At 44.1% G+C, this 13737-nt stretch overlaps 1 protein-coding gene across 2 annotated transcripts in view; it reads left to right on the top strand.

Moving 5' to 3' along the window:
- Positions 1–13737, top strand: part of SLC25A26 (solute carrier family 25 member 26) — a 142732-nt gene that overhangs the window by 113599 nt on the left and 15396 nt on the right. The gene's annotated exons all lie outside the window — the stretch shown is intronic.

Genomic DNA, 13737 nt, shown 5'->3' with positions numbered 1-13737 from the left:
CATAGCTTTTCTTCCAAGGAGCAAGTGTCTTTTAATTTCGTGGCTGCAGTCACTGTCCAGAGTGATTTTGGAGCCCAAGAAAATAAAGTCCCAGTTTCCATTGTTTCCCCATCTGTTTGCCTTGAATTGGCGGGAGCAGATGCCGTGATCTTTGTTTTTTGAATGCTGAGTTTTAAGCCAGATTTTTCACTGTCTTCTTTCACCCTCATCAAGAGGCTCTTTAGTTGCTCCTCACTTTCTGCCACTAGAGTAGTGGTATCTGCATATCTGACTGCACGTATCTGGCTCCGTGGATCATCTCTTGTGAATCTTCATGGCGGTTCCGTGAGGTGGGGGCCATTCTTATGTGCTTAGTCCCTTGTGCCTAGTCACTCAGTTGTGTACGATTCTTTGCGACTAAATGTAGCCCCTGCCAGGCTCCTCTGTCCATGGGATTCTCCAGGCACGGATCCTGGAGTGGGTTGCCATACCCTCCTCCAGGGGATCTTCCCAACCCAGGGATCAAACCCAGGTTTCCCACATTGCAGGCGTGAACCACCAGGGAAACCCAAGAATACTGGAGTGGGTAGCCCTGTCCCTTCTCCAGGAGATCTTCCCAACCCAGGAATCAAACCAGGGTCTCCTGCATTGCAGGCAGATTCTTTACCGGCTGAGCTACCAAGAAAGGCCTTTGGGTGCTGTTACTGTCTTCATTTCACAGATGTGGAAACTGAAGGAGAGTTGGAGTGCCTTGACCAAGGCCTCAGTAATACTCAAGTGTTAAGGGGTGCATTTGGGATTTGAACCCAGACCATCTGATTCCAGAATTGGTGTCCTTTAAAAAACTGTTTTAATTGGAATGTAGTTGCTTTGCAGAGTTGCGTTAGTTTCTGCTGCACAGCAAGGTGAACCAGCTGTATGTTTGCGTATGTCCCCTGGTTTTTGAATGTCCTTCCCATTTGGGTCCCCACAGAACACTGCGTGAAGTTCCCCTGTGCTGCACAGCAGGCTCTCTCATTGGTTGCCTGTTTGATACGTGGTAGTGTACATACGTCATTCCCAGGCTCACAGTTCATCCCACCCCACCTTTCACCACTTGGTGTTCAGACATGTGTTCTCTACATCTGTGTCTCTCTTTCTGCTTTGCAGAAACACCTGTACCGTTTTCTGGATCCTACCCTTATGTGTTAATATGTGATTTCTCTTTCTATTTCTGACTTCACTGTGTATGACAGCCTCCAGGTCCATCTACATCTCTGCAAATGGCACGGTTTTGTTCCTTTTTATGGCCGAGTAATATTCCGAGTTGATGTTCTTAATCATTTTACACATAATTTTGCACATAGTGCATGATGTCTTTAATAATGTTGCTGTTTCATAGGTTCAGAAGTTGAGGTGGTATTGTTAAATCTGCTTATTTCAGGTGTTTCTACAAATTGTGTTAGTTGTTTGACTTTATGATATAAATATGGCTACCATATTTCTTAAACCAGTACCACCACCACCCACAGCATTCCTGGTTATGCTGTACTTGGGCAAGGGTTTAACAGTGTTCATTCAGGAAAGATTCGGCTCTCAGAGACTGACATGGGGTGGGGCGGGGGACAGATGGTTTATGGGGATGAGTGGAGCCAGACCACATGTTTCCATGAGCTTGTGTTTTCACTGCATTTTGGAGGAAGAAACTTTGTCTTCTGATCATTTATGTTTATATTCTTTATAGTTATGTCTTTTACACAGCAGGTGTTCACAGCTATTTACTAATTGTTTGGAGGTTAGCATTCTTTTTCAGGGTCAGTGCAAAGTTAGATAGCTGTATACGTGAACTGTTTTATTTATAATTAGTTTCTTTTAGAAGTACAATCAGAGCCATAATGTACAGATGTACTCTTACTGAACCTTAGCCAAACAGTACATGGATTGTGAAAGGATATGATAAAATTTCCTCTAAGAATGTCAGATTTGTTCTGGTGTCTGAATATGTAAGTGCAGTGTAGACGATTGTTAACAGTGCTATCAGGTCTAAGTAGTTGTGCTTCTAGCCACAAGGTGTTACGAAGTTGCAACTCAGTAACTGGAAGAAACTGCAAGCTTTAACTCAGATGCAACATTTGAAGCAACCTGAAAATAAACTCAGTTTGTGTATGTGAGATTTTCACATTATGCTGCTGATTTTCTAAGATGAAATCATAGCTTTGCAGAAGAAATCAGGGGCCATTGAATTATCATTTCCGTTATACTACAGTGTATAAAACAGTACATTTTATGTCTTGTAAATAGACAGTACTTTGTAAAAATGATATTTTTATTCAAATTATAGGTAATAACTTGTTTATTGTTCTTGACTGGTATTTTAACGATAGTTAAATGTGTATTATCACCCCACCCTCAAGATTCTTCCATATCTTTGGTAATATGAATGAAATGACAGTAATGTGAAGGGTGCTCGTGCTCAGGGTCTCCACTGCCCCCATTTCACGTTGCTGTTGTTCAGTCACCCAGTTACGTCCGACTCTGGGTGACCCATGGACTGTAGCACACCAGGCTTCCCTGTCCTTCACTGTCTCCTGGAGCTTGCTCAACCTCATGTCCGTTGAGTCGGTGATGCCATCCAGCCATCTCACCTGTGTTGTCCCCTTCTCCTCCTGCCCTCAGTTTCGTGAGGCTAGACCATCTGGTGTCTGCACAGACATGCTTGATCAGAACGCAGATTCCTGTGAAGGTTGAGGAGGGAATGATAACAGTAAAAAGATCCTGTATGATTTTACCACACTAAACTTGTTCCCTAAACTAAATACAGCATGCCAACATGGATAGAAGCACTTGAAAATACGAGCGAAATATTTTGTGTCCAGATCACCCACAAAGTCAGAGTTGCCGATTAGGATTTTTAGTAAAATCGAACCCATGTCCCCTTCAGTGTCAGGCAGATTCTTAACCACTGGACCACCAGTGAAGTCCCTATATAATAGAAAACGGAAGCAGGAGTTTGAATTTTGATAAATAAGCAAACAGCAAGTAAAGCATGGCTGCTTGGTTTTCACAAGTCTCACTTAGGTTTATTCATTTAGGGTCTCAAGCTTTGTCATCTCATTTGAGACACCACCACTGTGGTTTTCATATTTGGGCCCCTCTCTGTGCCTTTACAGGAGTCATCATTAGACCTCAGTGGCAATGGAAATGCTTACTTACGTTTAGAAATTAGGGCAATTAAAAATTTTGATGTTGAGGTCTTTAAAAAGAATTCTCCATTACAAACCCACATTATTTAACTAAATTTTATTGACATCAAACTATAATAACTTGCCTATGGTAGCTTCTCTAGACGGTGAGCTGTGTATCAAGGAAGCGTACAAATGTTTATATACTGTTCTGTCTACAAGACACATGGCTCTGAGGGAACCAGAACAACGAGGTTCAGCTCCCCCACTTTCTGTCTGACCTCAGGCAACTTACTTGACATTGGTTTGCACCGCCCTGCACCTGTGTTTATGGATACTAATACACACCTTTCAAAATCAAGTGAGAAATGTGAAGTCTTTGCATAGTTTCGAGGTACTCAGGAAGTGGCCAGTAATACTGTCAGTCAGTCATTCATACTGTTGGCTGACACTACGTTTTTATTCCATTTTCCACTACTATTAAAGTATTCAAAGTTCATAAACAATAATGCTACACTTCCTGCGAGTAATCTGTCCTGTCCTTCCAGTCAGTTTTTTATTGCTCATGACCCTCTGCTGCCAAGTCACCTCAGTCGTGTCCGACTCTGTGCGACCCCATAGACGGCAGCCCACCAGGCTCCCCCGTCCCTGGGACTCTCCAGGCAACAATACTGGAGTGCGGTGCCATTTCCTTCTCCAGTGCAGGAAAGTGAAAAGTGAAAGTGAAGTCGCTCAGTCGTGTCCGACTCTCAGTGCCCCCATGGACCGCAGCCCACCAGGCCCCTCTGGCCATGGGATTCTCCAGGCGAGAGCACTGGAGTGGGGTGCCATTGCCTTCTCTCCATGACCCTCTAGTTCCTCCATAACAAATAAGTAATTTCAAATGCTTTAATAATTCATATATAGTACTTTTTACCAGCCAGATTCTTATTGTTATTCTTGTAGCTTAATGAACTTAAAGTTGCTCTCAGATAAATGATTTGTAAACGCCACGTGGCTTTTTGTGGTGGAGATTTATTTACTTATCTTTGGCTGTGCTGGACCTTCTTTACCGCGCAGGCTTTCTCTAGTTGCGGCAAGTGGCGGCTGCTCTCAAGCTGTGCTGCGTGGACTTCTCACTGTGGCGACTTGCTGTGAGTCGTGGGCTCTAGAGCACACAGGCTTCAGCAGCTGTGACTCCCGGGCTCTAGAGCACGGGCTTAATAGCTGCGATGCGCGGGCTTAGTTGCTCCGTGGCACATGGGATCGTCCCAGCCCAGGGATCGGACCCGCGTCTCCTGCCTTGGCAGGTGGATTCTTTACCACTATGTCAGCAGGGAAGCCCCCACAGCACTTTTCTCTTTAGCTTAGTGTCAGTATCCTTTTATTCACTTAATTCTTTATTCTAAAAAATCATGCATAATGAAAAACTTTTTTCAAATTTTTTTTATTATGGTAAAATTCACATAATAGAAAACATACTGTATTAACCATATTTAGCTGTACAGTTCAGTGGCACTTAAGTACATTCATATTGTTGTACAACTTTCACCATCCATCTCCTGAATTTTTCACCTTCCTAACCTGAAGCGGTCCCATTAATTACTCCCCACCCCCACCCCTATCCCCAGCATCTATGAGTGTACTTCCTAGCTATGAATTTGACTATTCTAGGTACCTCACGTAAGTGGAATCAAACAGTATTTGTCCGTACCTAAGCCTCTTGGTGAAAGTGAAAGAGGAGAGTGAAAAAGTTGTCTTAAAGCTCAACATTCAGAAAATGAAGATCATGGCATCTGGTCCCATCACTTCATGGGAAATAGATGGGGAAACAGTGGAAACAGTGTCAGACTTTATTTCTGTGGGCTCCAAAATCACTGCAGATGGTGATTGCAGCCATGAAATTAAAAGACACTTACTCCTTGGAAGGAAAGTTATGACCAACCTAGATAGCATATTGAAAAGTAGAGACATTACTTTACCAACAAAGGTCCGTCTAGTCAAGGCTATGGTTTTTCCAGTGGTCATGTATGGATGTGAGAGTTGGACTGTGAAGAAAGCTGAGTGCTGAAGAATTGATGCTTTTGAACTGTGGTGTTGGAGAAGACTCTTGAGAGTCCCTTGGACTGTAAGGAGATCCAACCAGTCCATCCTAAAGGAGTTCAGTCCTGTATGTTCATTGGAAGGACTGATGCTAAAGCTGAAACTCCAGTACTTTGGCCACCTCATGCGAAGAGTTGACTCATTGGAAAAGACTCTGATGCTGGGAGGGATTGGGGGCAGGAGGAGAAGGGGACGACCGAGGATGAGATGGCTGGATGGCATCACTGACTCGATGAACATGAGTTTGGGTGGACTCTGGGAGTTGGTGATGGACAGGGAGGCCTGGCGTGCTGCGGTTCATGGGGTCACAAAGAGTCGGACGTGACTGAGCAACTGAACTGAACTGAATGTGTATTGGTGGAGAAGGCAATGGCACCCCACTCCAGTACTCTTGCCTAGAAAATCCCATGGATGGAGGAGCCTGGTAGGCTACAGTCCTTGAGGTCGCGAAGAGTCGGACACAACTGAGCGACTTCACTTTCACTTTTCACTTTCTTGCATTGGAGAAGGAAATGGCAACCCACTCCAGTGTTCTTGCCTGGAGAATCGCGGGAGGGGGGGTGGCGGGGGGGTGCTGGTGGGCTGCCGTCTATGGGGCCGCACAGAGTTGGACACGACTGAAGTGATTTAGCAGCAGTGTATATTGGGGGCTTCCCTGGTGACTCAGTGGTAAAGAACCCGCCTGCTAATATACAAGATGTGGGTTTGATCCCTCGGCTGGGAAGATCCCCTGGAGACGGGAACAGCAGCCCACTCCAGTATTCTTGCTTGGGAAATCCCATAGACAGAGGAGCCTGGTGGGCTGCAGTCCATGGGGTTGCAGAGGAGCCTGACTAGTAACTAAACAACAACAAAATGAATATTGGAATGCCTTTTAAAGTTTAAAGTTTAACATATGTCCTATAAACAGATTGTACCCCCCCCCACCCCCCTGTGCTGTACAGCAGGCCTTACGTTCTACTTAATACATCGTAGTGGACACAATCAATCCCACTCTCCCAGTCCATCCCACCCCCTCACCCCCTTGATGTTCATACGTTTGTGCTCTCCGTCTGTGTCTCTATTCTGCTTTGCAAGTAGGTGCATCAGTACCATTTTTCTAGATTCCACATAGAAGCGTTAATATATGACGTTAGTTTTTCTCTTCCTGACTTCACTCTGTATGACAGACTCTAGGTCCATTCGTATCTCTGCAAATACAGTTTTGCTCTTTTTGTAGCTGAGTGACATCCCACCGCATGTATCTACCACGTCTTCATCCATTCCTCTGTCGATGGACACCTCGGGTGCTTCCATGTTCTGGCTGTTGTAAATAGTGCTGCAGTGAACATTGGGCGTGTGAGTTTCTCTGCATGTCTGCCCAGGAGTGGAATTGCTGGGTCATGTGGTAGTTCTGTGGTTAGTTTTTTAAGGAACTGTTCTCCACAGGGGTCGTGTCAGTTTTTTGCATTCCTATCAATAGTGTAAGAGTGTTCCCTTTTCTTCACACCCTCTCTAGCATTTAGGCGTGTGTAGATTTTTTGATGATGTCTATTCCGATTGGTGTGAGCTGCTACCTCGTGGTTTTGATTTGCATTTCTCTAATAATTGGTGATGTAGAGCATCTTTTCGTGGGCCTCTTGGCCATTTGTATGTCGTCTTGGAGAAAAGTCTGCTTAGATCTTCTCCCCATTGTCTGATCAGCTTGTTTTTTGATATTGAGCTGCATTAGAAAATTCATATTATTTAAAGCACATTATTTTTGACATTGACAGTTTGTTCATTCACTTGGTTATTCTGATTATGATTCTAGTAAAAGTTATCATCTGTATATAGAACTATGAAATGTCTTATAGATACCTTTTGTTTGCTTTCAAGACACCTCTAACCTATTGGTGCAAGTTGGAGCATTTATAAACTCTGTCACTACCTATTTAAACTTTGGTAAGGTGCTTAACTTCTCTGAGCTTCAACTTCCTTGTTTGTGAAATGATCAAATGGCAAATACTTTGGAAGATTGTGGTTAGGATTATGTGAGTTAATGTGTGTAAAGTGTTTGGTGCCTGGAGCATAGTAAGTTCTGTGTGAGTGTAGTTCCTGTGGTTCCTGTTATAATGCTCTGTGTTTGCCATGGAAGTTTTTCACTTGAATCTTAATCTTTTGGTTCTAGAGATTTTTTTGTTTATTTATTAGTATCTTTTTCTAATAAAAAATGATTTCTTTTTATGTTTCTAGGCTAAGTTATTCTGCCTAGGTGATAGTGGAAAGTTATGCTTATCTTTGGAGATTCTATTTTTAAATTGTGTCTTCAGCCATCTGGGTCTATTTTGATCCAGTGGTTCCCCGCCCCCCGCCCCCCGCCCCACCTTGGCAACCATTGTGTTTTGTTCCCTAGATTATAGCAGCCACCTCTGTGAGGCCTTCTTCCTCTTATAACCTCCTCTGTCCTCATTGTACCCTCATCAAATATTAGACCTGGGGACTGCTATTTTTTCCCCCCCTGACTCTACACTGCCTGAAACCTAGTAGGTATTGAGTAAATGCTCAATTTATGAATTATATAGTGTCTCTGATTTTTCTTCTCCTGTATGACATGTAATACACACCTTATTTGTTCTTTATTACTAGCTATTTTAGGCCTTCCCAGGTGGCTCAGTGGTAAATAATCCACCTGCCAGTGCAGGAGATGCAGGGGACACAGGTTCGATCCCTGGGTCAGGAAGATCTCCTGGAGGAGGAGCGTACTTGCCTGGGAAACCTGATGGCCAGAGGAGCCATGTGGGCTGCAGTGCATGGGGCGCAGAGAGTCTGCCACGAATGCAGCCGAGCACATGTACTCGACTTGCAAACTCAGCGTTATCTGTAGCGCTTTAAGTCTGCCTGGAGTAACCTCTGTGGGATCCTTGCAGGTTCTAGCATTAACTGAAGATGCCTCCCAGTCATTTCCAGAATGACCATTGATATTTTACATTTTGTGTCCGTTTCCTGAAAACTCGGCAAAGTATAGTGTTCAAGTTGGCACTGCTGCTGCTAAGTCGCTTCAGTCATGTCTGACTCTGTGCGACCCATAGACGGCAGCCCACCAGGCTCTCCCATCCCTGGGATTCTCCAGGCAAGAACAGTGGAGTGGGTTGCCATTTCCTTCTCCAATGCATGAAAGTGAAAAGTGAAAGTGAAATCGCTCAGTCGTGTCTGACTCTTAGCGACCCCATGGACTGCAGCCTACCAGGCTCCTCCGTCCATGGGATTTTCCAGGCAAGAGTACTGGAGTGGGGTGCCATTGCCTTCTCCAAATTGGCATTAGCCTGATAAAATAAACATTTTGCCACCTTTAAAGTAAAAAGTTGTGACTTCCCTGGCTATCCAGTGATTAAGATTCTGCTTTCCAAACAGGGGGCATTGGTTTGATCCCTGGTTGGCAAACCTAAGGTTCCGTATGCTGTGGAGTGTGGCCAAAAATTGAAAAAAGATAAACATAAAAAGTTGCTGTTCTCCTGATTTGGTCCTTATGCTGTCTCCAGTACTTGTAAGAGCTCTGGAGAAAATGTTTTTTACAAAAGCACACAGATATCTATACTTGGAAACATTAGAACATTTACAGAAAAATACCAGAAACTCTGCTTAGTGGCAAGACTATCTTTAGAAAGCTGTTTTTGATCAAACTTTCTCTTTAGTTAATCTACTGCCACAAGTAAAAATCTATTTGATTAGCTTTGCTCTTAGTCCAGTGATTTCAATAAACATGCTTTCCAAGTAACCAGTCTCGTTAGTTAGGTGGAAGGAAATGTTGGCGCTCCGACACCGCGCACTATTATACGGCTGATTTGTTAGGCAGGCTGCATAGTTAGCCGTCTGACTGAAGAAACGCTGTAAAGCTGACAGAGATATAGATGCCTTGGTTTGCTTACATGATGTCTGTTCCATTTCTGTAGCAGCTTTCTCAGCCTTCCAAGTGTATTTTCAGTAGAGAATTGTTGAAGTAGGAAGGTAGTACTAAGTTAGCTGTTGTTTAGCTGTGTGTGTGTGTGTGTGTGTGTGTGTATTAGGAGGATGGGCGCTTTACAGTGTGGCAGTAGTTTCTGACATACAGCACCGTGACTAAGCGATGGGCCTCTGAGCCCCCCTCGAGGTTGTCGCAGAGTGCTGAGTAGGGCCCCTGGGCGCCAGGAGCTGTCTGTCTCACGCGTGGTGGTGTATATGTGTGTGTGTATGTTTAGAGGCAGCTCACCAGCAGCTGTCTGTCTCACGCGCGGTGGTGTATATGTGTGTGTGTGTGTGTGTGTGTATTTAGAGGCAGCTTGCCAGCAGCATCTGTCTCACACATGGTGGTGTATATGTGTGTGTGTATATTTAGAGGCAGCTCGCCAGCAGCGTTTGTCTCACGCGCAGTGGTATATCTGTGTGTGTGTGTGTATTTAGAGGCAGCTCGCCAGCAGCGTTTGTCTCACGCGCGGTGGTATATCTGTGTGTGTGTGTATATTTAGAGGCAGCTCGCCAGCAGCGTTTGTCTCACGCGCGGTGGTATATCTGTGTGTGTGTGTATATTTAGAGGCGTGGGGTTGTCTGGCGGTGGTATATCTGTGTGTGTGTGTATATTTAGAGGCAGCTCGCCAGCAGCGTTTGTCTCACACGCGGTGGTATATCTGTGTGTGTGTGTGTATTTAGAGGCAGCTCGCCAGCAGCGTTTGTCTCACGCGCGGTGGTATATCTGTGTGTGTGTGTATATTTAGAGGCAGCTCGCCAGCAGCGTTTGTCTCACGCGCAGTGGTATATCTGTGTGTGTGTATATTTAGAGGCAGCTCGCCAGCAGCATCTGTGTCACGTGTGGTGGTGTATATGTGTGTGTGTGTATATTTAGAGGCAGCTCGCCAGCAGCGTTTGTCTCACGCGTGGTGGTGTATATGTGTATGTGTGTATATTTAGAGGCAGCTCGCCAGCAGCTGTCTGTCTCACACGCGGTGGTGTGTATGTGTGTGTGTGTATATTTAGAGGCAGCTCGCCAGCAGCATCTGTGTCACGCGTGGTGGTGTACGTGTGTGTGTATATATTTAGAGGCAGCTCGCCAGCAGCGTTTGTCTCACATGCAGTGGTGCACATGTGCGTGCTGCTCTTGCAGTTCGTCCCAGCCTTGTCCTCCCCAGACCTTTGTCTACATGTCCATTCGCTGTATCTGCGTCTGTATTCCTGCCTTGCAGGCAGCTTCGCCTGTACCATTTTCCTAAATTTCCTCTGTGTTCAGTGACATATGATATTTGTTTTTCTCTTACTTCACTCTATGAAGGATGCTAGGTCCATTCTTTTCACTACAGACAGCCCAGTTTCATTCCTCTCTTATATTGTTGTTCTTCAGTTGCTTAGTCGTGTCCGGCTCTTTGCGACCCCATGGACTGCAGCACGCCAGGCTTCCCTGTCCTTCACCAATTCCTGGAGCCTGCTCAAACTCATGTCCATTGAGTTGATGCCATCCAGCCATCTCATCCTCTGTCGTCGCCTTCTCCTCCTGCCTTCGTTCTTTCCCAGCATCAGAGTCTTTTCCCGTGAGTTGGCTCTTTGCATCAGGTAGCCAAAAAATATTAGTGCTTCAGCTTCAGCATCAGTCCTTCCAGTGAGGATTCAGGTTTGATTTCCTGACTGGGTTGATCTCCTTGCTGTGCAAGGGACTCTCAAGGGTCTTCTCCAGACAACAGTTCAAAGGCTTCCATTCTTTGGCCACTTGAGCATTCCATTCTTTTGGCATTTTTATTGTCCAATTCTCACATCCATACATGACTACTGGAAAAAGCATAGCTTTGACACTATGGGCCTTTGTTAGCAAAGTAATGTCTCTGCTTTTTAATATGCTGTCTAGGATTGTCATAGCTCTTCTTCCAAGGAGCAAGCATCTTTTAATTTCATGGCTGCAGTCATCGTCCACAGTGATTTTGGAGACCAAGAAGATAAAGTCTCTCACTGTTTCCACTGTTTCCCCATCTATTTGCCATGAAGTGATGGGACCAGATGCCATGATCTTTGTTTTTTGAATGTTGAGCTTTAAGCCAGACTTTTCACTCTCCTCTTTCACCCTCATCAGCAGGCTCTTTAGTTACTTTTCCGTTGCTGCCATTAGGGTGATTTCATTTACCTGTCTGAGGTTATTGATATTTCTCCCAGCAATCTTGATTCCAGCTTGTGCTTCATCCAGCCTGGCATTTCACATGATGCACTCTGCAGACAAGTTAAATAAGCAGGGTGACATATACAGGCTTGATGTACTCCTTTCCCAATTTGGAACCAGTCTGTTGTTCCCTGTCCAGTTCTAACTGTTGCTTTTTGACCTGCATACAGATTTCTCAGGAGGCAGGTCATGTGGTCTGGTATTCCCATCTCTTGAAGAATTTTCAGTTTATTGTGATCTTTGCAGTCAAAGGCTTTAGCATAGTCTGAAATAGATGCCCTGGAATTCTCTGACTTTTTCTATGACCAACGGATGTTGGCAATTTGATCTGTGGTTCTTCTACCTTTTCTAAATCCAGCTTGTACATCTGGAAGTTCTTCATTCACATACTGTTGAAGCCTAGCTTGAAGGATTTTGAGCATTACTTTGCTAGCATGTGAAATGAGTGCAATTGTGTGGTAGTTTGAACATTCTTTGGCATTGCACTTCTCTGAAATTGTAATGAAAACTGACCTTTTCCAGTCCTATGGCCACTGCTGAGTTTTCCAAATTTGCTGGCATATTGAGTGCAGCACTTCTGCAGCATCATCTTTTAGGATTTGAAATAGCTCAGACTGGAATTCCATCACCTCCACTAGCTTTGTTCATAGTGATGCTTCCTAAGGCCCACTTGACTTCGCACTTCAGGATGTCTGGCTCTAGGCGAGTGATCACACCATCATGGTTATCTGGGTCATGAAGATCTTTTTTGTATAGTTCTTCTGTGTAGTCTTGTCATCTCTTCTTAAAATCTTCTTTTTCTGTTAGGCCCATACTGTTTCTGTTCTTCATTGCACCCTTAGTATCTCTTAATATTCTTGAAGAGATCTCTAGTCTTCCGTATTCTTTTGTTTTCCTCTATTTCTTTGCATTGTTTGCTTTAAAAGACTTTCTTATCTCTGCTTGCTATTCTCTGGAACTCTGCATTCAGATGGGTATATCTTTGCTTTTTCTCCTTTGCCTTTCAATTCTCTTGTTTTCTCAGCTATTTGTAAGGCCTCCGCAGACAACCATTTTGCCTTTTTGCATCTCTTTTTCTTGGGGATGGTTTTGATCACCACGTCCTGTGCAGTGTTAGGAACACTCGTCTATAGTTCTTTGGGCACTCTATCAGATCTAATCCCTTGAATCACTTCCATTGTCTAATCATAATGGATTTGATTTAGGTCATACCTGAATAGCCTAGTGGTTTTCCTTACATTCTTAAATTTAAGTCTGAATTTTGCAATAAGGAGTTCATGATCTGAGCCACAATCAGCACCTGGTCTTATTTTTGCTGACTGTATGGGGCTTCTCCATCTGTACAGTCTCCCATCTGTATGGCTACAAAGAATATAATGAATCTGATTTCAGTATTGACCATTTGGTGACATCCATGTGTAGAGTTGTCTCTTGTGTTGTTGGGAGAGGGTGTTTGCTGTGGACCAGTGCATTCTCTTGGCAAAACTCAGTCTCAGCCTTTGCCCTGCTTCATTTTGTATTCCAGTCTTCTATGATGAAAAGGACATCTTTTTGTGGTGTTAGTTCTAGAAGGTCTTGTAGGACATCATAAAACCATTCAACTTCAGCTTCTTCGGCATTAGTGTTTGGGGCCTAGACTTGAATTATGTGCTATTGAATGATTTGCCTTGGAAATGAACACAGATCATTCCAGGTTTTTTTTTTTTTTTTGAGTTTGTACCCAAGTACTGCATTCCGGACTCTCTTGTTGACTACGAGGAGTAGTCCATTTCTTCTAAGAGATTCTTGCCTACAATCATAGATATAATGGTCATTTGAGTTAAATTCACCCATTCCAGTCCATTTTAGTTCACCGATTGCTAGAATGTTGATGGTTCACTCTTTCCATCTCCTTTTTGACCACTTCCAATTGACCTTGTTTCATGGACCTAACGTTGCAGGTTCCTAAACAGTATTGTTCTTGACAGCATCGGACTTGACTTTCACCACCAGACACACCCACAGCTGGGCATTATTTCCCCTTTGGCTCAGCGTCTTTGTTCCGCCTCGAGTTGGAGAGTCAGACACAACGAAGCAACTAAACAGCAATGTTCATCCTGTGCAGACACCCCATCTTTATCTGTGGGTGGACATTTAGGTTGCTTCCAGGTCTTTAGCTCCTGTAAATAGTGCTACAGTGAACATTGGGTTGCATAAGTCATTTTGAATTATGGGTTTCTCAGAGTATATGCCCAGTAGTGGGATTGCTGGTAGTTCTGGTTTTAACTTTTTAAGGAACCTCCATACTCTTCTTCATAGTGGCTGTATGAATTTACATTCCCACCAGCACTGCAAGAGGGTTCCCTTTTCTCCATATCCTCTGCAGCACTTAGGGATTTGTAG

This window comes from Capra hircus, chromosome 22 (genome assembly GCF_001704415.2).
Source record: "Capra hircus breed San Clemente chromosome 22, ASM170441v1, whole genome shotgun sequence".
Lineage (NCBI taxonomy): Eukaryota > Metazoa > Chordata > Mammalia > Artiodactyla > Bovidae > Capra > Capra hircus.
The sequence above is the reverse complement of the archived record's forward strand: the minus strand, read 5'-3'. Positions and strand labels throughout refer to the sequence as shown.